Source organism: Leuresthes tenuis, unplaced genomic scaffold (genome assembly GCF_036924035.1).
Source record: "Leuresthes tenuis unplaced genomic scaffold, fLeuTen1.0.hap1 SCAF_12, whole genome shotgun sequence".
In the NCBI taxonomy this organism is placed as follows: domain Eukaryota; kingdom Metazoa; phylum Chordata; class Actinopteri; order Atheriniformes; family Atherinopsidae; genus Leuresthes; species Leuresthes tenuis.
Genome location: NW_027325366.1, coordinates 480,939 through 497,519, shown reverse-complemented (window position 1 = coordinate 497,519; position 16,581 = coordinate 480,939). Strand labels below are relative to the sequence as shown.

General features: G+C 48.2%; 27 non-coding genes and 1 pseudogene across 27 annotated transcripts; 7 read left to right on the top strand and 21 right to left on the bottom strand.

Moving 5' to 3' along the window:
* Window positions 1–270: 270 nt before the first annotated feature.
* LOC140266290 (U2 spliceosomal RNA) lies at window positions 271–461 on the bottom strand. Its single transcript, XR_011906932.1, has one exon. It is a non-coding gene; the product is annotated as a U2 spliceosomal RNA (small nuclear RNA).
* Window positions 462–710: 249 nt separating this feature from the next.
* LOC140320823 (U5 spliceosomal RNA) lies at window positions 711–824 on the bottom strand. Its single transcript, XR_011918601.1, has one exon. It is a non-coding gene; the product is annotated as a U5 spliceosomal RNA (small nuclear RNA).
* A 386-nt stretch (window positions 825–1,210) lies between these two features.
* On the bottom strand, window positions 1,211–1,401 carry LOC140266439 (U2 spliceosomal RNA). Its single transcript, XR_011907069.1, has one exon. It is a non-coding gene; the product is annotated as a U2 spliceosomal RNA (small nuclear RNA).
* A 249-nt stretch (window positions 1,402–1,650) lies between these two features.
* On the bottom strand, window positions 1,651–1,764 carry LOC140320822 (U5 spliceosomal RNA). The gene has a single exon (XR_011918600.1). It is a non-coding gene; the product is annotated as a U5 spliceosomal RNA (small nuclear RNA).
* Window positions 1,765–2,173: 409 nt separating this feature from the next.
* Window positions 2,174–2,364, bottom strand: LOC140320187 (U2 spliceosomal RNA). The gene has a single exon (XR_011918058.1). It is a non-coding gene; the product is annotated as a U2 spliceosomal RNA (small nuclear RNA).
* Window positions 2,365–2,639: 275 nt separating this feature from the next.
* On the bottom strand, window positions 2,640–2,753 carry LOC140320820 (U5 spliceosomal RNA). Its single transcript, XR_011918599.1, has one exon. It is a non-coding gene; the product is annotated as a U5 spliceosomal RNA (small nuclear RNA).
* A 409-nt stretch (window positions 2,754–3,162) lies between these two features.
* Window positions 3,163–3,353, bottom strand: LOC140320186 (U2 spliceosomal RNA). Its single transcript, XR_011918057.1, has one exon. It is a non-coding gene; the product is annotated as a U2 spliceosomal RNA (small nuclear RNA).
* Window positions 3,354–3,628: 275 nt separating this feature from the next.
* On the bottom strand, window positions 3,629–3,742 carry LOC140320819 (U5 spliceosomal RNA). Its single transcript, XR_011918598.1, has one exon. It is a non-coding gene; the product is annotated as a U5 spliceosomal RNA (small nuclear RNA).
* A 384-nt stretch (window positions 3,743–4,126) lies between these two features.
* On the bottom strand, window positions 4,127–4,317 carry LOC140320503 (U2 spliceosomal RNA). Its single transcript, XR_011918344.1, has one exon. It is a non-coding gene; the product is annotated as a U2 spliceosomal RNA (small nuclear RNA).
* Window positions 4,318–4,592: 275 nt separating this feature from the next.
* On the bottom strand, window positions 4,593–4,706 carry LOC140265623 (U5 spliceosomal RNA). The gene has a single exon (XR_011906330.1). It is a non-coding gene; the product is annotated as a U5 spliceosomal RNA (small nuclear RNA).
* A 409-nt stretch (window positions 4,707–5,115) lies between these two features.
* On the bottom strand, window positions 5,116–5,306 carry LOC140266453 (U2 spliceosomal RNA). The gene has a single exon (XR_011907082.1). It is a non-coding gene; the product is annotated as a U2 spliceosomal RNA (small nuclear RNA).
* A 275-nt stretch (window positions 5,307–5,581) lies between these two features.
* On the bottom strand, window positions 5,582–5,695 carry LOC140320818 (U5 spliceosomal RNA). Its single transcript, XR_011918597.1, has one exon. It is a non-coding gene; the product is annotated as a U5 spliceosomal RNA (small nuclear RNA).
* Window positions 5,696–6,079: 384 nt separating this feature from the next.
* On the bottom strand, window positions 6,080–6,270 carry LOC140320367 (U2 spliceosomal RNA). The gene has a single exon (XR_011918223.1). It is a non-coding gene; the product is annotated as a U2 spliceosomal RNA (small nuclear RNA).
* Window positions 6,271–6,545: 275 nt separating this feature from the next.
* LOC140265646 (U5 spliceosomal RNA) lies at window positions 6,546–6,659 on the bottom strand. The gene has a single exon (XR_011906351.1). It is a non-coding gene; the product is annotated as a U5 spliceosomal RNA (small nuclear RNA).
* Window positions 6,660–7,043: 384 nt separating this feature from the next.
* Window positions 7,044–7,234, bottom strand: LOC140320330 (U2 spliceosomal RNA). Its single transcript, XR_011918189.1, has one exon. It is a non-coding gene; the product is annotated as a U2 spliceosomal RNA (small nuclear RNA).
* Window positions 7,235–7,483: 249 nt separating this feature from the next.
* Window positions 7,484–7,597, bottom strand: LOC140321016 (U5 spliceosomal RNA). The gene has a single exon (XR_011918779.1). It is a non-coding gene; the product is annotated as a U5 spliceosomal RNA (small nuclear RNA).
* A 409-nt stretch (window positions 7,598–8,006) lies between these two features.
* Window positions 8,007–8,197, bottom strand: LOC140266505 (U2 spliceosomal RNA). The gene has a single exon (XR_011907129.1). It is a non-coding gene; the product is annotated as a U2 spliceosomal RNA (small nuclear RNA).
* Window positions 8,198–8,471: 274 nt separating this feature from the next.
* LOC140320817 (U5 spliceosomal RNA) lies at window positions 8,472–8,585 on the bottom strand. Its single transcript, XR_011918596.1, has one exon. It is a non-coding gene; the product is annotated as a U5 spliceosomal RNA (small nuclear RNA).
* Window positions 8,586–8,971: 386 nt separating this feature from the next.
* Window positions 8,972–9,162, bottom strand: LOC140320363 (U2 spliceosomal RNA). The gene has a single exon (XR_011918219.1). It is a non-coding gene; the product is annotated as a U2 spliceosomal RNA (small nuclear RNA).
* A 276-nt stretch (window positions 9,163–9,438) lies between these two features.
* On the bottom strand, window positions 9,439–9,551 carry LOC140265630 (U5 spliceosomal RNA). The gene has a single exon (XR_011906337.1). It is a non-coding gene; the product is annotated as a U5 spliceosomal RNA (small nuclear RNA).
* Window positions 9,552–10,415: 864 nt separating this feature from the next.
* Window positions 10,416–10,606, bottom strand: LOC140320323 (U2 spliceosomal RNA). Its single transcript, XR_011918183.1, has one exon. It is a non-coding gene; the product is annotated as a U2 spliceosomal RNA (small nuclear RNA).
* Window positions 10,607–10,676: 70 nt separating this feature from the next.
* LOC140265953 (U1 spliceosomal RNA) lies at window positions 10,677–10,840 on the top strand. The gene has a single exon (XR_011906632.1). It is a non-coding gene; the product is annotated as a U1 spliceosomal RNA (small nuclear RNA).
* Window positions 10,841–11,441: 601 nt separating this feature from the next.
* Window positions 11,442–11,588, top strand: LOC140266179 (U1 spliceosomal RNA; annotated as a pseudogene).
* A 609-nt stretch (window positions 11,589–12,197) lies between these two features.
* LOC140320508 (U1 spliceosomal RNA) lies at window positions 12,198–12,361 on the top strand. The gene has a single exon (XR_011918349.1). It is a non-coding gene; the product is annotated as a U1 spliceosomal RNA (small nuclear RNA).
* A 600-nt stretch (window positions 12,362–12,961) lies between these two features.
* LOC140320778 (U1 spliceosomal RNA) lies at window positions 12,962–13,125 on the top strand. The gene has a single exon (XR_011918559.1). It is a non-coding gene; the product is annotated as a U1 spliceosomal RNA (small nuclear RNA).
* Window positions 13,126–13,725: 600 nt separating this feature from the next.
* Window positions 13,726–13,889, top strand: LOC140320764 (U1 spliceosomal RNA). Its single transcript, XR_011918548.1, has one exon. It is a non-coding gene; the product is annotated as a U1 spliceosomal RNA (small nuclear RNA).
* A 599-nt stretch (window positions 13,890–14,488) lies between these two features.
* Window positions 14,489–14,652, top strand: LOC140320433 (U1 spliceosomal RNA). The gene has a single exon (XR_011918283.1). It is a non-coding gene; the product is annotated as a U1 spliceosomal RNA (small nuclear RNA).
* A 429-nt stretch (window positions 14,653–15,081) lies between these two features.
* On the top strand, window positions 15,082–15,245 carry LOC140266143 (U1 spliceosomal RNA). Its single transcript, XR_011906799.1, has one exon. It is a non-coding gene; the product is annotated as a U1 spliceosomal RNA (small nuclear RNA).
* The last annotated feature ends 1,336 nt before the right edge of the window (window positions 15,246–16,581 follow it).

The window sequence follows — 16,581 nt, the reverse complement described above, 5'->3', positions numbered from 1 at the left end:
TAGGAACAATCGGGCCCTATTCGATGGCTGCCTTGTTTTTTACTCTGTGCAAAAGACAAGGCAGCCACAAACACCACGGGAAACACCGTATTGAGGCTTTGTTCTGAGCGCTCATTCGGTGTCGCGTTTCTTTCAAGCAATTCCCGGTTTGCCCACACTCGGCTCGCTCCCAGAGCCGTGTTAAAGTCTGCCTCGCATTCACTCCCTTTTCTCAGCAGACTAAAAGAAACTTCCATCCTGCACCACTTTTTGCTTTTTCACAAGAGCAGAGAAGAGCGCACCGTTCCCAGCGGCACTGCAGTACCGGGTCGATGCTTGGAGTGAACGGAGCAAGCTCCTTTTTCAACTCCTGTTCCTAAAAATCCATTTAATATGTAGTCCTCGTATAGAGGACATATCAGATATTAAACTGATAAGAACAGATACTACACTTGATCTTAGCCAAAAGGCCGAGAAGCGATAACTGTTCACTGGTTCACGTCCGAGGGCCCTTCCTGGCACAATGCGCACTTGTCCCGGTGTTCTTTTTATGGCCATAGGTGGCCAGAGAGTCACTGAGCACTCTTCAGCCCTTTTAAATGGTATAACTTTGCACTCCCGCGAGCACCATTCAAGCAACATCGGCACAGTCACAACAAGTAAGGCGACTCTACTCAGGGAAGTCACTCTGCACAGGAACAAGATTTCTTTTGCACAGACAGAAAGGGCTTCACCCGCAAAGGTAAAGCCTGCCAAAAATAGAAACAACTCATTAGTGCTGCTCTCCACGGAAGTCTTTAGTAAAAGGCGAAAGACTTGTACGTTATGAAGAGAAACCAGAGTACGATTATCCGTCACTGCGGGAGCAGGGCACCAGGCCAGTTGGCATAGCCACCTTCCCCATGGTGAGCTTTTCTTGGTTGAGACGCTTGCTCCCCCTTGCTCCTCGGCTGCCCAAGTAGGAGCAATCGGGCCCTATTCGATGGCTGCCTTGTCTTTTACTCTGTGCAAAAGACAAGGCAGCCACAAACACCACGGGAAACACCGTATTGAGGCTTTGTTCTGAGCGCTCATTCGGTGTCGCGTTTCTTTCAAGCAATTCTCCCGGTTAGCCCGCATTCGGCTCGCTCCCAGAGCCGTGTTAAAGTCTGCCTCGCATTCACTCCCTTTTCTCAGCAGACTAAAAGAAACTTCCATCCTGCACCACTTTTTGCTTTTTCACAAGAGCAGAGAAGAGCGCACCGTTCCCAGCGGCACTGCAGTACCGGGTCGATGCTTGGAGTGAACGGAGCAAGCTCCGTTTTCAACTCCTGTTCCTAAAAATCCATTTAATATGTAGTCCTCGTATAGAGGACATATCAGATATTAAACTGATAAGAACAGATACTACACTTGATCTTAGCCAAAAGGCCGAGAAGCGATAACTGTTCACTGGTTCACGTCCGATGGCCCTTCCTGGCACAATGCGCACTTGTCCCGGTGTTCTTTTTATGGCCATAGGTGGCCAGAGAGTCATTGAGCACTCTTCAGCCCTTTTAAATGGTATAACTTTGCACTCCCGCGAGCACCATTCAAGCAACATCGGCACAGTCACAACAAGTAAGGCGACTCTACTTAGGGAAGTCACTCTGCACAGGAACAAGATTTCTTTTGCACAGACAGAAAGGGCTTCACCCGCAAAGGTAAAGCCTGCCAAAAATAGAAACAACTCATTAGTGCTGCTCTCCACGGAAGTCTTTAGTAAAAGGCGAAAGACTTGTACGTTATGAAGAGAAACCAGAGTACGATTATCCGTCACTGCGGGAGCAGGGCACCAGGCCAGTTGGCATAGCCACCTTCCCCATGGTGAGCTTTTCTTGGTTGAGACGCTTGCTCCCCCTTGCTCCTCGGCTGCCCAAGTAGGAGCAATCGGGCCCTATTCAATGGCTGCCTTGTCTTTTACTCTGTGCAAAAGACAAGGCAGCCACAAACACCACGGGAAACACCGTATTGAGGCTTTGTTCTGAGCGCTCATTCGGTGTCGCGTTTCTTTCAAGCAATTCTCCCGGTTAGCCAGCACTCGGCTCGCTCCCAGAGCCGTGTGAAAGTCTGCCTCGCATTCACTCCCTTTTCTCAGCAGACTAAAAGAAAATTTCATCTTGGGCTCCCTGAAACTTCCATCCTGCACCACTGTTTGCTTTTTCACAAGAGCAGAGAAGAGCGCACCGTTCCCAGCGGCACTGCAGTACCGGGTAGATGCTTGGAGTGAACGGAGCAAGCTCCTTTTTCAACTCCTGTTCCTAAAAATCCATTTAATATGTAGTCCTCGTATAGAGGACATATCAGATATTAAACTGATAAGAACAGATACTACACTTGATCTTAGCCAAAAGGCCGAGAAGCGATAACTGTCCACTGGTTCACGTCCGAGGGCCCTTCCTGGCACAATGCGCACTTGTCGCGGTGTTCTTTTTATGGCCATAGGTGGCCAGAGAGTCACTTTGCACCTCCGCCCACCCGCTGCACTGAGCACTCTTCAGCCCTTTTAAATGGTATAACTTTGCACTCCCGCGAGCACCATTCAAGCAACATCGGCACAGTCACAACAAGTAAGGCGACTCTACTCAGGGAAGTCACTCTGCACAGGAACAAGATTTCTTTTGCACAGACAGAAAGGGCTTCACCCGCAAAGGTAAAGCCTGCCAAAAATAGAAACAACTCATTAGTGCTGCTCTCCACGGAAGTCTTTAGTAAAAGGCGAAAGACTTGTACGTTATGAAGAGAAACCAGAGTACGATTATCCGTCACTGCGGGAGCAGGGCACCAGGCCAGTTGGCATAGCCACCTTCCCCATGGTGAGCTTTTCTTGGTTGAGACGCTTGCTCCCCCTTGCTCCTCGGCTGCCCAAGTAGGAGCAATCGGGCCCTATTCAATGGCTGCCTTGTCTTTTACTCTGTGCAAAAGACAAGGCAGCCACAAACACCACGGGAAACACCGTATTGAGGCTTTGTTCTGAGCGCTCATTCGGTGTCGCGTTTCTTTCAAGCAATTCTCCCGGTTAGCCAGCACTCGGCTCGCTCCCAGAGCCGTGTGAAAGTCTGCCTCGCATTCACTCCCTTTTCTCAGCAGACTAAAAGAAAATTTCATCTTGGGCTCCCTGAAACTTCCATCCTGCACCACTGTTTGCTTTTTCACAAGAGCAGAGAAGAGCGCACCGTTCCCAGCGGCACTGCAGTACCGGGTAGATGCTTGGAGTGAACGGAGCAAGCTCCTTTTTCAACTCCTGTTCCTAAAAATCCATTTAATATGTAGTCCTCGTATAGAGGACATATCAGATATTAAACTGATAAGAACAGATACTACACTTGATCTTAGCCAAAAGGCCGAGAAGCGATAACTGTCCACTGGTTCACGTCCGAGGGCCCTTCCTGGCACAATGCGCACTTGTCGCGGTGTTCTTTTTATGGCCATAGGTGGCCAGAGAGTCACTTTGCACCTCCGCCCACCCGCTGCACTGAGCACTCTTCAGCCCTTTTAAATGGTATAACTTTGCACTCCCGCGAGCACCATTCAAGCAACATCGGCACAGTCACAACAAGTAAGGCGACTCTACTCAGGGAAGTCACTCTGCACAGGAACAAGATTTCTTTTGCACAGACAGAAAGGGCTTCACCCGCAAAGGTAAAGCCTGCCAAAAATAGAAACAACTCATTAGTGCTGCTCTCCACGGAAGTCTTTAGTAAAAGGCGAAAGACTTGTACGTTATGAAGAGAAACCAGAGTACGATTATCCGTCACTGCGGGAGCAGGGCACCAGGCCAGTTGGCATAGCCACCTTCCCCGTGGTGAGCTTTGCTTGGTTGAGACGCTTGCTCCCCCTTGCTCCTCGGCTAACCAAGTAGGAACAATCGGGCCCTATTCGATGGCTGCCTTGTTTTTTACTCTGTGCAAAAGAGAAGGCAGCCACAAACACCACGGGAAACACCGTATTGAGGCTTTGTTCTGAGCGCTCATTCGGTGTGGCGTTTCTTTCAAGCAATTCCCGGTTTGCCCACACTCGGCTCGCTCCCAGAGCCGTGTTAAAGTCTGCCTCGCATTCACTCCCTTTTCTCAGCAGACTAAAAGAAACTTCCATCCTGCACCACTTTTTGCTTTTTCACAAGAGCAGAGAAGAGCGCACCGTTCCCAGCGGCACTGCATTACCGGGTCGATGCTTGGAGTGAACGGAGCAAGCTCCTTTTTCAACTCCTGTTCCTAAAAATCCATTTAATATGTAGTCCTCGTATAGAGGACATATCAGATATAAAACGGATAAGAAGAGATACTACACTTGATCTTAGCCAAAAGGCCGAGAAGCGATAACTGTCCACTGGTTCACGTCCGAGGGCCCTTCCTGGCACAATGCGCACTTGTCGCGGTGTTCTTTTTATGGCCATAGGTGGCCAGAGAGTCACTTTGCACCTCCGCCCACCCGCTGCACTGAGCACTCTTCAGCACTTTTAAATGGTATAACTTTGCACTCCCGCGAGCACCATTCAAGCAACATCGGCACAGTCACAACAAGTAAGGCGACTCTACTCAGGGAAGTCACTCTGCACAGGAACAAGATTTCTTTTGCACAGACAGAAAGGGCTTCACCCGCAAAGGTAAAGCCTGCCAAAAATAGAAGCAACTCATTAGTGCTGCTCTCCACGGAAGTCTTTAGTAAAAGGCGAAAGACTTGTACGTTATGAAGAGAAACCAGAGTACGATTATCCGTCACTGCGGGAGCAGGGCACCAGGCCAGTTGGCATAGCCACCTTCCCCATGGTGAGCTTTGCTTGGTTGAGACGCTTGCTCCCCCTTGCTCCTCGGCTGACCAAGTAGGAACAATCGGGCCCTATTCGATGGCTGCCTTGTCTTTTACTCTGTGCAAAAGACAAGGCAGCCACAAACACCACGGGATACACCGTATTGAGGCTTTGTTCTGAGCGCTCATTCGGTGTTGCGTTTCTTTCAAGCAATTCTCCCGGTTAGCCCGCACTCGGCTCGCTCCTAGAGCCGTGTTAAAGTCTGCCTCGCATTCACTCCCTTTTCTCAGCAGACTAAAAGAAAATTTCATCTTGGGCTCCCTGAGACTTCCATCCTGCACCACTGTTTGCTTTTTCACAAGAGCAGAGAAGAGCGCACCGTTCCCAGCGGCACTGCAGTACCGGGTCGATGCTTGGAGTGAACGGAGCAAGCTCCCTTTTCAACTCCTGTTCCTAAAAATCCATTTAATATGTAGTCCTCGTATAGAGGACATATCAGATATTAAACTGATAAGAACAGATACTACACTTGATCTTAGCCAAAAGGCCGAGAAGCGATAACTGTCCACTGGTTCACGTCCGAGGGCCCTTCCTGGCACAATGCGCACTTGTCGCGGTGTTCTTTTTATGGCCATAGGTGGCCAGAGAGTCACTTTGCACCTCCGCCCACCCGCTGCACTGAGCACTCTTCAGCCCTTTTAAATGGTATAACTTTGCACTCCCGCGAGCACCATTCAAGCAACATCGGCACAGTCACAACAAGTAAGGCGACTCTACTCAGGGAAGTCACTCTGCACAGGAACAAGATTTCTTTTGCACAGACAGAAAGGGCTTCACCCGCAAAGGTAAAGCCTGCCAAAAATAGAAACAACTCATTAGTGCTGCTCTCCACGGAAGTCTTTAGTAAAAGGCGAAAGACTTGTACGTTATGAAGAGAAACCAGAGTACGATTATCCGTCACTGCGGGAGCAGGGCACCAGGCCAGTTGGCATAGCCACCTTCCCCGTGGTGAGCTTTGCTTGGTTGAGACGCTTGCTCCCCCTTGCTCCTCGGCTAACCAAGTAGGAACAATCGGGCCCTATTCGATGGCTGCCTTGTTTTTTACTCTGTGCAAAAGAGAAGGCAGCCACAAACACCACGGGAAACACCGTATTGAGGCTTTGTTCTGAGCGCTCATTCGGTGTCGCGTTTCTTTCAAGCAATTCCCGGTTTGCCCACACTCGGCTCGCTCCCAGAGCCGTGTTAAAGTCTGCCTCGCATTCACTCCCTTTTCTCAGCAGACTAAAAGAAACTTCCATCCTGCACCACTTTTTGCTTTTTCACAAGAGCAGAGAAGAGCGCACCGTTCCCAGCGGCACTGCAGTACCAGGTCGATGCTTGGAGTGAATGGAGCAAGCTCCTTTTTCAACTCCTGTTCCTAAAAATCCATTTAATATGTAATCCTTGTATAGAGGACATATCAGATATTAAACTGATAAGAACAGATACTACACTTGATCTTAGCCAAAAGGCCGAGAAGCGATAACTGTCCACTGGTTCACGTCCGAGGGCCCTTCCTGGCACAATGCGCACTTGTCGCGGTGTTCTTTTTATGGCCATAGGTGGCCAGAGAGTCACTTTGCACCTCCGCCCACCCGCTGCACTGAGCACTCTTCAGCCCTTTTAAATGGTATAACTTTGCACTCCCGCGAGCACCATTCAAGCAACATCGGCACAGTCACAACAAGTAAGGCGACTCTACTCAGGGAAGTCACTCTGCACAGGAACAAGATTTCTTTTGCACAGACAGAAAGGGCTTCACCCGCAAAGGTAAAACCTGCCAAAAATAGAAACAACTCATTAGTGCTGCTCTCCACGGAAGTCTTTAGTAAAAGGCGAAAGACTTGTACGTTATGAAGAGAAACCAGAGTACGATTATCCGTCACTGCGGGAGCAGGGCACCAGGCCAGTTGGCATAGCCACCTTCCCCGGGGTGAGCTTTGCTTGGTTGAGACGCTTGCTCCCCCTTGCTCCTCGGCTAACCAAGTAGGAACAATCGGGCCCTATTCGATGGCTGCCTTGTTTTTTACTCTGTGCAAAAGACAAGGCAGCCACAAACACCACGGGAAACACCGTATTGAGGCTTTGTTCTGAGCGCTCATTCGGTGTCGCGTTTCTTTCAAGCAATTCCCGGTTTGCCCACACTCGGCTCGCTCCCAGAGCCGTGTTAAAGTCTGCCTCGCATTCACTCCCTTTTCTCAGCAGACTAAAAGAAACTTCCATCCTGCACCACTTTTTGCTTTTTCACAAGAGCAGAGAAGAGCGCACCGTTCCCAGCGGCACTGCAGTACCAGGTCAATGCTTGGAGTGAATGGAGCAAGCTCCTTTTTCAACTCCTGTTCCTAAAAATCCATTTAATATGTAGTCCTTGTATAGAGGACATATCAGATATTAAACTGATAAGAACAGATACTACACTTGATCTTAGCCAAAAGGCCGAGAAGCGATAACTGTCCACTGGTTCACGTCCGAGGGCCCTTCCTGGCACAATGCGCACTTGTCGCGGTGTTCTTTTTATGGCCATAGGTGGCCAGAGAGTCACTGAGCACTCTTCAGCCCTCTTAAATGGTATAACTTTGCACTCCCGCGAGCACCATTCAAGCAACATCGGCAGAGTCACAACAAGTAAGGCGACTCTACTCAGGGAAGTCACTCTGCACAGGAACAAGATTTCTTTTGCACAGACAGAAAGGGCTTCACCCGCAAAGGTAAAGCTTGCCAAAAATAGAAACAACTCATTAGTGCTGCTCCCCACGGAAGTCTTTAGTAAAAGGCGAAAGACTTGTACGTTATGAAGAGAAACCAGAGTACGATTATCCGTCACTGCGGGAGCAGGGCACCAGGCCAGTTGGCATAGCCACCTTCCCCATGGTGAGCTTTGCTTGGTTGAGACGCTTGCTCCCCCTTGCTCCTCGGCTGACCAAGTAGGAACAATCGGGCCCTATTCGATGGCTGCCTTGTCTTTTACTCTGTGCAAAAGACAAGGCAGCCACAAACACCACGGGATACACCGTATTGAGGCTTTGTTCTGAGCGCTCATTCGGTGTTGCGTTTCTTTCAAGCAATTCTCCCGGTTAGCCCGCACTCGGCTCGCTCCTAGAGCCGTGTTAAAGTCTGCCTCGCATTCACTCCCTTTTCTCAGCAGACTAAAAGAAAATTTCATCTTGGGCTCCCTGAGACTTCCATCCTGCACCACTGTTTGCTTTTTCACAAGAGCAGAGAAGAGCGCACCGTTCCCAGCGGCACTGCAGTACCAGGTCAATGCTTGGAGTGAACGGAGCAAGCTCCTTTTTCAACTCCTGTTCCTAAAAATCCATTTAATATGTAGTCCTCATATAGAGGACATATCAGATATTAAACTGATAAGAACAGATACTACACTTGATCTTAGCCAAAAGGCCGAGAAGCGATAACTGTCCACTGGTTCACGTCCGAGGGCCCTTCCTGGCACAATGCGCACTTGTCGCGGTGTTCTTTTTATGGCCATAGGTGGCCAGAGAGTCACTTTGCACCGCCGCCCACCCGCTGCACTGAGCACTCTCCAGCCCTTTTAAATGGTATAACTTTGCACTCCCGCGAGCACCATTCAAGCAACATCGGCACAGTCACAACAAGTAAGGCGACTCTACTCAGGGAAGTCACTCTGCACAGGAAGAGATTTCTTTTGCACAGACAGAAAGGGCTTCACCCGCAAAGGTAAAGCCTGCCAAAAATAGAAACAACTCATTAGTGCTGCTCTCCACGGAAGTCTTTAGTAAAAGGCGAAAGACTTGTACGTTATGAAGAGAAACCAGAGTACGATTATCCGTCACTGCGGGAGCAGGGCACCAGGCCAGTTGGCATAGCCACCTTCCCCATGGTGAGCTTTGCTTGGTTGAGACGCTTGCTCCCCCTTGCTCCTCGGCTGACCAAGTAGGAGCAATCGGGCCCTATTCGATGGCTGCCTTGTCTTTTACTCTGTGCAAAAGACAAGGCAGCCACAAAAACCACGGGAAACACCGTATTGAGGCTTTGTTCTGAGCGCTCATTCGGTGTCGCGTTTCTTTCAAGCAATTCTCCCGGTTAGCCCGCACTCGGCTCGCTCCCAGAGCCGTGTTAAAGTCTGCCTCGCATTCACTCCCTTTTCTCAGCAGACTAAAAGAAACTTCCATCCTGCACCACTGTTTGCTTTTTCACAAGAGCAGAGAAGAGCGCACCCTTCCAAGCGGCACTGCAGTACCGGGTCGATGCTTGGAATTAACGGAGCAAGCTCCTTTTTCAACTCCTGTTCCTAAAAATCCATTTAATATGTAGTCCTCGTATAGAGGACATATCAGATATTAAACTGATAAGAACAGATACTACACTTGATCTTAGCCAAAAGGCCGAGAAGCGATAACTGTCCACTGGTTCACGTCCGAGGGCCCTTCCTGGCACAATGCGCACTTGTCGCGGTGTTCTTTTTATGGCCATAGGTGGCCAGAGAGTCACTTTGCACCTCCGCCCACCCGCTGCACTGAGCACTCTTCAGCCCTTTTAAATGGTATAACTTTGCACTCCCGCGAGCACCATTCAAGCAACATCGGCACAGTCACAACAAGTAAGGCGACTCTACTCAGGGAAGTCACTCTGCACAGGAACAAGATTTCTTTTGCACAGACAGAAAGGGCTTCACCCGCAAAGGTAAAGCCTTCCAAAAATAGAAACAACTCATTAGTGCTGCTCTCCACGGAAGTCTTTAGTAAAAGGCGAAAGACTTGTACGTTATGAAGAGAAACCAGAGTACGATTATCCGTCACTGCGGGAGCAGGGCACCAGGCCAGTTGGCATAGCCACCGTCCCCATGGTGAGCTTTGCTTGGTTGAGACGCTTGCTCCTCGGCTGACCAAGTAGGAACAATCGGGCCCTATTCGATGGCTGCCTTGTTTTTTACTCTGTGCAAAAGACAAGGCAGCCACAAACACCACGGGAAACACCGTATTGAGGCTTTGTTCTGAGCGCTCATTCGGTGTCGCGTTTCTTTCAAGCAATTCCCGGTTTGCCCGCACTCGGCTCGCTCCCAGAGCCGTGTTAAAGTCTGCCTCGCATTCACTCCCTTTTCTCAGCAGACTAAAAGAAACTTCAATTTTATTTATTTCCATTTTATTTATATAGCGCCAGATTACAACAATTGTCATCTCAAGGCACTTAAGTAATATAGTCCAATTCAAGCCAATTGGAATTCAATTCATTGTAATCATAATCCAATTAATTCATATAGAGCTAATTCAAAAAATTTAATATCCTAGCTAAGGAAACCAACAGATTGCACCGAAATGTGTCTTCAGTCCAATCTCCCGTCCTGAGCGTGCCTGTGGCAACTGTGGAAAGGAACGACTCCCTTTTAACAGGAAGAAACCTCTGGAAGAACCAGACTCAGGAAGGGTGGCCATCCGCCTCGACCAGCTGGGGTTTGAGAAGACAGAAAAGAGGGAAAAGAGGGGGGAAAAACACCATAACGCCATTCAAAGGATATCTGTTGGAACAGGGAAACATAGGTTAATAACCACAATAATGTCACATGTACATAAAATCAATTTTGAAATTAAACAGGGGGAAAAAGAGAGCACCACTGTTTGCTTTTTTTTTTTTTTTTTTTCACAAGAGCAGAGAAGAGCGCACCGTTCCCAGCGGCACTGCAGTACCGGGTCGATGCTTGGAGTGAACGGAGCAAGCTCCTTTTTCAACTCCTGTTCCTAAAAATCCATTTAATATGTAGTCCTCGTATAGAGGACATATCAGATATTAAACTGATAAGAACAGATACTACAAATGATCTTAGCCAAAAGGCCGAGAAGCGATAACTGTCCACTGGTTCACGTCCGAGTGAGGCACCTGGGAAAGAGGTATCAGCCTCTGACATTTCCAATTCATACTTACCTGGCAGGAGAGACACAATGATCAAGAAGGTGGTTCACTCAAGGCGAGGCTCAGTCATTGCACACCGACTGTACTGACCCTTGCGAATTCCCCAAATGTGGGAATCTCGACTGCATAATTTCTGGTAGTGGGGGACTGCGTTCGCGCTTTCCCTCTATTTGGCTGTTTAACATCAGTATATCTCATCTAAAATTCCCGTTTTTGACCTTGTGTCACTGTTTTATAACACCTTGCCATCTTTAAAATGGATGTTTAGTAAGGTACGCTGAATGCTGCAGCATGTCTACACAACAGATATGCAGCTGCGCAGTCAGGTGAGGTCATACAGTGCAGTCACCCCAGGCAGGTGGGCATTGCCTTAGAGATGGGGAGGAACAAAATGAAAAAAAGAGGACATGTGACCACTGAAGTGGATGTTTAGCAAGGTTTGCCAAATGCTGCAGCATGTCTGCACTGGAGATATGCAGCTGCCCAGCAGTTAGGGTTTGTCTCAACTGCGAAATTTCCCGGTGTGGGTGTGGCTTTAGAGATGGGGAGGAGGGGAAAGAAATACATTTGAGCTGCAAGTTCCTTGGTTGTTTAAAATAAGAAGTGATCAGAAAGATAATGAAAAGCCTTACTGTTTTAATCTGCAAACATTTTAGTTTCGGGGTAGCTGCTGCTGCTGGCATGGCACACCAGACAGTTGAAGTTGCAGCACCGTCCGGCCGAGTGAGGCACCTGGGAAAGAGGTATCAGCCTCTGACATTTCCAACTCATACTTACCTGGCAGGAGAGACACCATGATCAAGGCGAGGCTCAGTCATTGCACACCGACTGTACTGACCCTTGCCAATTCCCCAAATGTGGGAATCTCGACTGCATAATTTCTGGTAGTGGGGGACTGCGTTCGCGCTTTCCCCTGATTTGGCTGTTTAACATGAATATTTCTGGTCTACATTACCCTTTTTTGACCTTGTGTCACTGTTTTAACAACACCTTACCATTTTTAAAATGGATGTTTAGTAAGGTATGCTGAATGCTGCAGCATGTCTACACAACAGATATGCAAATGCGTAGATGTCAGGTGAGGTCATACAGTGCAGTCACCCCAGGCAGGTGGGCATTGCCTTAGAGATGGGGAGGAACAAAATGAAAAAAAGAGGACATGTGACCACTGAAGTGGATGTTTAGCAAGGTTTGCCAAATGCTGCAGGATGTCTGCACTGGAGATATGCAGCCGCTCAACCGTGAGGGTTTGCCTCAACTGGGAAATTTCCCAGTGTGGGAGGGTGTGGCTTTAGAGATGGGGAGGAGGGGAAAGCAATACATTTGTGCTGCAAGTTCCTTGGTCGTTTAAAAGAAGAAATGAACAGAAAGATAATGAAAAGCCTTACTGTTTTAATCTGCAAACGTTTTAGTTTCGGGGTAGCTGCTGCTGCTGGCATGGCACACCAGACAGTTGAAGTTGCATCACCGTCCGGCCGAGTGAGGCACCTGGGAAAGAGGTATCAGCCTCTGACATTTCTAACTCATACTTACCTGGCAGGAGAGACACCATGATCAAGAAGGTGGTTCACTCAAGGCGAGGCTCAGTCATTGCACACCGACTGTACTGACCCTTGCGAATTCCCCAAATGTGGGAATCTCGACTGCATAATTTCTGGTAGTGGGGGACTGCGTTCGCGCTTTCCCTTGATTTGGCTGTTCAACATCAGTATATCTCATCTAAAATTCCCGTTTTTGACCTTGTGTCACTGTTTTAACAACACCTTGCCGTCTTTAAAATGGATGTTTAGTAAGGTACGCTGAATGCTGCAGCATGTCTACACAACAGATATGCAGCTGCACAGTTGTCAGGTGAGGTCATACAGTGCAGTCACCCCAGGCAGGTGGGCATTGCCTTAGAGATGGGGAGGAACAAAATGAAAAAAGAGGACATGTGACCACTGAAGTGGATGTTTAGCAAGGTTTGCCAAATGCTGCAGCATGTCTGCACTGGAGATATGCAGCCGTGAGGGTTTGCCTCAACTGAGAAATTTCCCAGTGTGGGAGGGTGTGGCTTTAGAGATGGGGAGGAGGGGAAAGCAATACATTTGTGCTGCAAGTTCCTTGGTCGTTTAAAAGAAGAAATGAACAGAAAGATAATGAAAAGCCTTACTCTTTTAATCTGCAAACGTTTTAGTTCCGGGGTAGCTGCTGCTGCTGGCATGGCACACCAGACAGTTGAAGTTGCAGCACCGTCCGGCCGAGTGAGGCACCTGGGAAAGAGGTATCAGCCTCTGACATTTCCAACTCATACTTACCTGGCAGGAGAGACACCATGATCAAGAAGGTGGTTCACTCAAGGCGAGGCTCAGTCATTGCACACCGACTGTACTGACCCTTGCGAATTCCCCAAATGTGGGAATCTCGACTGCATAATTTCTGGTAGTGGGGGACTGCGTTCGTGCTTTCCCCTGATTTGGCTGTTTAACATGAATATTTCTGCTCTACATTACCCTTTTTTTGACCTTGTGTCACTGTTTTATAACACCTTGCCATTTTTAAAATGGATGTTTAGTAAGGTATGCTGAATGCTGCAGCATGTCTACACAACCGATATGCAGCTGCGCAGTCAGGTGAGGTCATACAGTGCAGTCACCCCAGGCAGGTGGGCATTGCCTTAGAGATGGGGAGGAACAAAATGAAAAAAAGAGGACATGTGACCACTGAAGTGGATGTTTAGCAAGGTTTGCCAAATGCTGCAGCATGTCTGCACTGGAGATATGCAGCCGCTCAGCCGTGAGGGTTTGCCTCAACAGAAATTTCCCAGTGTGGGTGTGGCTTTAGAGATGGGGAGGAGGGGAAAGAAATACATTTGTGCTGCAAGTTCCTTGGTTGTTTAAAAGAAGAAGTGATCAGAGAGATAATGAAAAGCCTTACTGTTTTAATCTCCAAACATTTTTGCTTCGGGGTAGCTGCTGCTGCTGGCATGGCACACCAGACAGTTGAAGCTGCAGCACCGTCCGGCCGAGTGAGGCACCTGGGAAAGAGGTATCAGCCTCTGACATTTCCAACTCATACTTACCTGGCAGGAGAGACACCATGATCAAGAAGGTGGTTCACTCAAGGCGAGGCTCAGTCATTGCACACCGACTGTACTGACCCTTGCGAATTCCCCAAATGTGGGAATCTCGACTGCATAATTTCTGGTAGTGGGGGACTGCGTTCGTGCTTTCCCCTGATTTGGCTGTTTAACATGAATATTTCTGCTCTACATTACCCTTTTTTTGACCTTGTGTCACTGTTTTATAACACCTTGCCATTTTTAAAATGGATGTTTAGTAAGGTATGCTGAATGCTGCAGCATGTCTACACAACCGATATGCAGCTGCGCAGTCAGGTGAGGTCATACAGTGCAGTCACCCCAGGCAGGTGGGCATTGCCTTAGAGATGGGGAGGAACAAAATGAAAAAAAGAGGACATGTGACCACTGAAGTGGATGTTTAGCAAGGTTTGCCAAATGCTGCAGCATGTCTGCACTGGAGATATGCAGCCGCTCAGCCGTGAGGGTTTGCCTCAACAGAAATTTCCCAGTGTGGGTGTGGCTTTAGAGATGGGGAGGAGGGGAAAGAAATACATTTGTGCTGCAAGTTCCTTGGTTGTTTAAAAGAAGAAGTGATCAGAAAGATAATGAAAAGCCTTACTCTTTTAATCTGCAAACGTTTTAGTTCCGGGGTAGCTGCTGCTGCTGGCATGGCACACCAGACAGTTGAAGTTGCAGCACCGTCTTGCCAGTGAGGCACCTGGGAAAGAGGTATCAGCCTCTGACATTTCCAACTCATACTTACCTGGCAGGAGAGACACCATGATCAAGAAGGTGGTTCACTCAAGGCGAGGCTCAGTCATTGCACACCGACTGTACTGACCCTTGCGAATTCCCCAAATGTGGGAATCTCGACTGCATAATTTCTGGTAGTGGGGGACTGCGTTCGCGCTTTCCCTCTATTTGGCTGTTTAACATCAGTATATCTCATCTAAAATTCCCGTTTTTGACCTTGTGTCACTGTTTTAGCAACACCTTGCCGTCTTTAAAATGGATGTTTAGTAAGGTACGCTGAATGCTGCAGCATGTCTACACAACCGATATGCAGCTGCCCAGCCGTGAGGGTTTGCCTCAACAGAAATTTCCCGGTGTGGCTTTAGAGATGGGGAGGAGGGGAAAGAAATATATTTGTGCTGCAAGTTCCTTGGTTGTTTAAAAGAAGAAGTGATCAGAAAGATAATGAAAAGCCTTACTCTTTTAATCTGCAAACGTTTTAGTTTCGGGGTAGCTGCTGCTGCTGGCATGGCACACCAGACAGTTGAAGTTGCAGCACCATCCGGCCGAGTGAGGCACCTTGGAAAGAGGTATCAGCCTCTGACATTTCCAACTCATACTTACCTGGCAGGAGAGACACCATGATCAAGAAGGTGGTTCATTCAAGGTGAGGCTCAGTCATTGCTCACCGACTGTACTGACCCTTGCGAATTCCTCAAATGTGGGAATCTCGACTGCATAATTTCTGGTAGTGGGGGACTGCGTTCGCGCTTTCCCCTGATTTGGCTGTTTAACATGAATATTTCTGCTCTACATTACCCTTTTCTGACCTTGTGTCACTGTTTTAGCAACACCTTGCCGTCTTTAAAATGGATGTTTAGCAAGGTTTGCCAAATGCTGCAGCATGTCTACACAACAGATATGCAGCTGCGCAGTCAGGTGAGGTCATACAGTGCAGTCACCCCAGGCAGGTGGGCATTGCCTTAGAGATGGGGAGGAACAAAATGAAAAAAGAGGACATGTGACCACTGAAGTGGATGTTTAGCAAGGTTTGCCAAATGCTGCAGCATGTCTGCACTGGAGATATGCAGCTGCTCAGCCGTGAGGGTTTGCCTGAACTGAGAAATTTCCCAGTGTGGGTGTGGCTTTAGAGTTGGGGAGGAGGGGAAAGAAATACATTTGTGCTGCAAGTTCCTTGGTTGTTTAAAAGAAGAAGTGATCAGAAAGATAATGAAAAGGCTTACTGTTTAATCTGCAAACATTTTAGTTTCGGGTTAGCTGCTGCTGCTGGCATGGCAGACCAGACAGTTGAAGTTGCAGCACCATCCGGCTGAGTGAGGCACAGGGGGATATCGTATATACACACATATGAAGGCTATATATAAAAATAGCCTATATGAATATATATGTATGTGTTTGAATGTTTTGGATGACAGCGCAAGTGCAAAAAAGTACGACAACTACACTGAAAGACGTTGTTTTAGCTTTCACGGTGTCTGTAGTTGTCTAACGCGCAAGCACGTCTTGCTGGTTACGAGCGCTGAACAGGCACGCGCGCTCTTTGCCGCGTCTGCAGCGCGGAGCGGCGAAGAGATGCAGGGGAAACCGTATCTGACGGGGAAACGCTGCTCGAAAGAACACCGGAGTGAACGAGCTGTGCTGCAGGCGGGCGTCGTTGACGTCATCCCAGTAGAGCCCTCTATAAGCCCCCCGATAGCCGATAAAGAGACTGCTAACGTCCCACAGGAAACCATTACTTCAACTTACTGCTGCTAAAGGTGCTTCTTCAAAGGTGCTCCAGAGCTTCACTGTCGCGCCACTCTTCTGGGTTTTGTTTCAGTCACCAGAAGCCAAACTATTGCTTTTATAGGTTACTTTTAATCAAAGTTTAAGCCTCTAATGATGGAGAGCAGTTCATTCAATTACAAATTGCAAATAATTTCCAACTTCCAACTGGTAAACAATTAAAGAATGCCAATCTGAAGAAAAATTTCCTCGTCTTGGATATCAAACATTAAACAAATTGAGCATTATTCCTTTTTTCGGTTAAGTGAACTATAAAACAGCTAATGAGAATTTGGTGTAACAATGGAGCCAAGGCACAATAGCATAACAT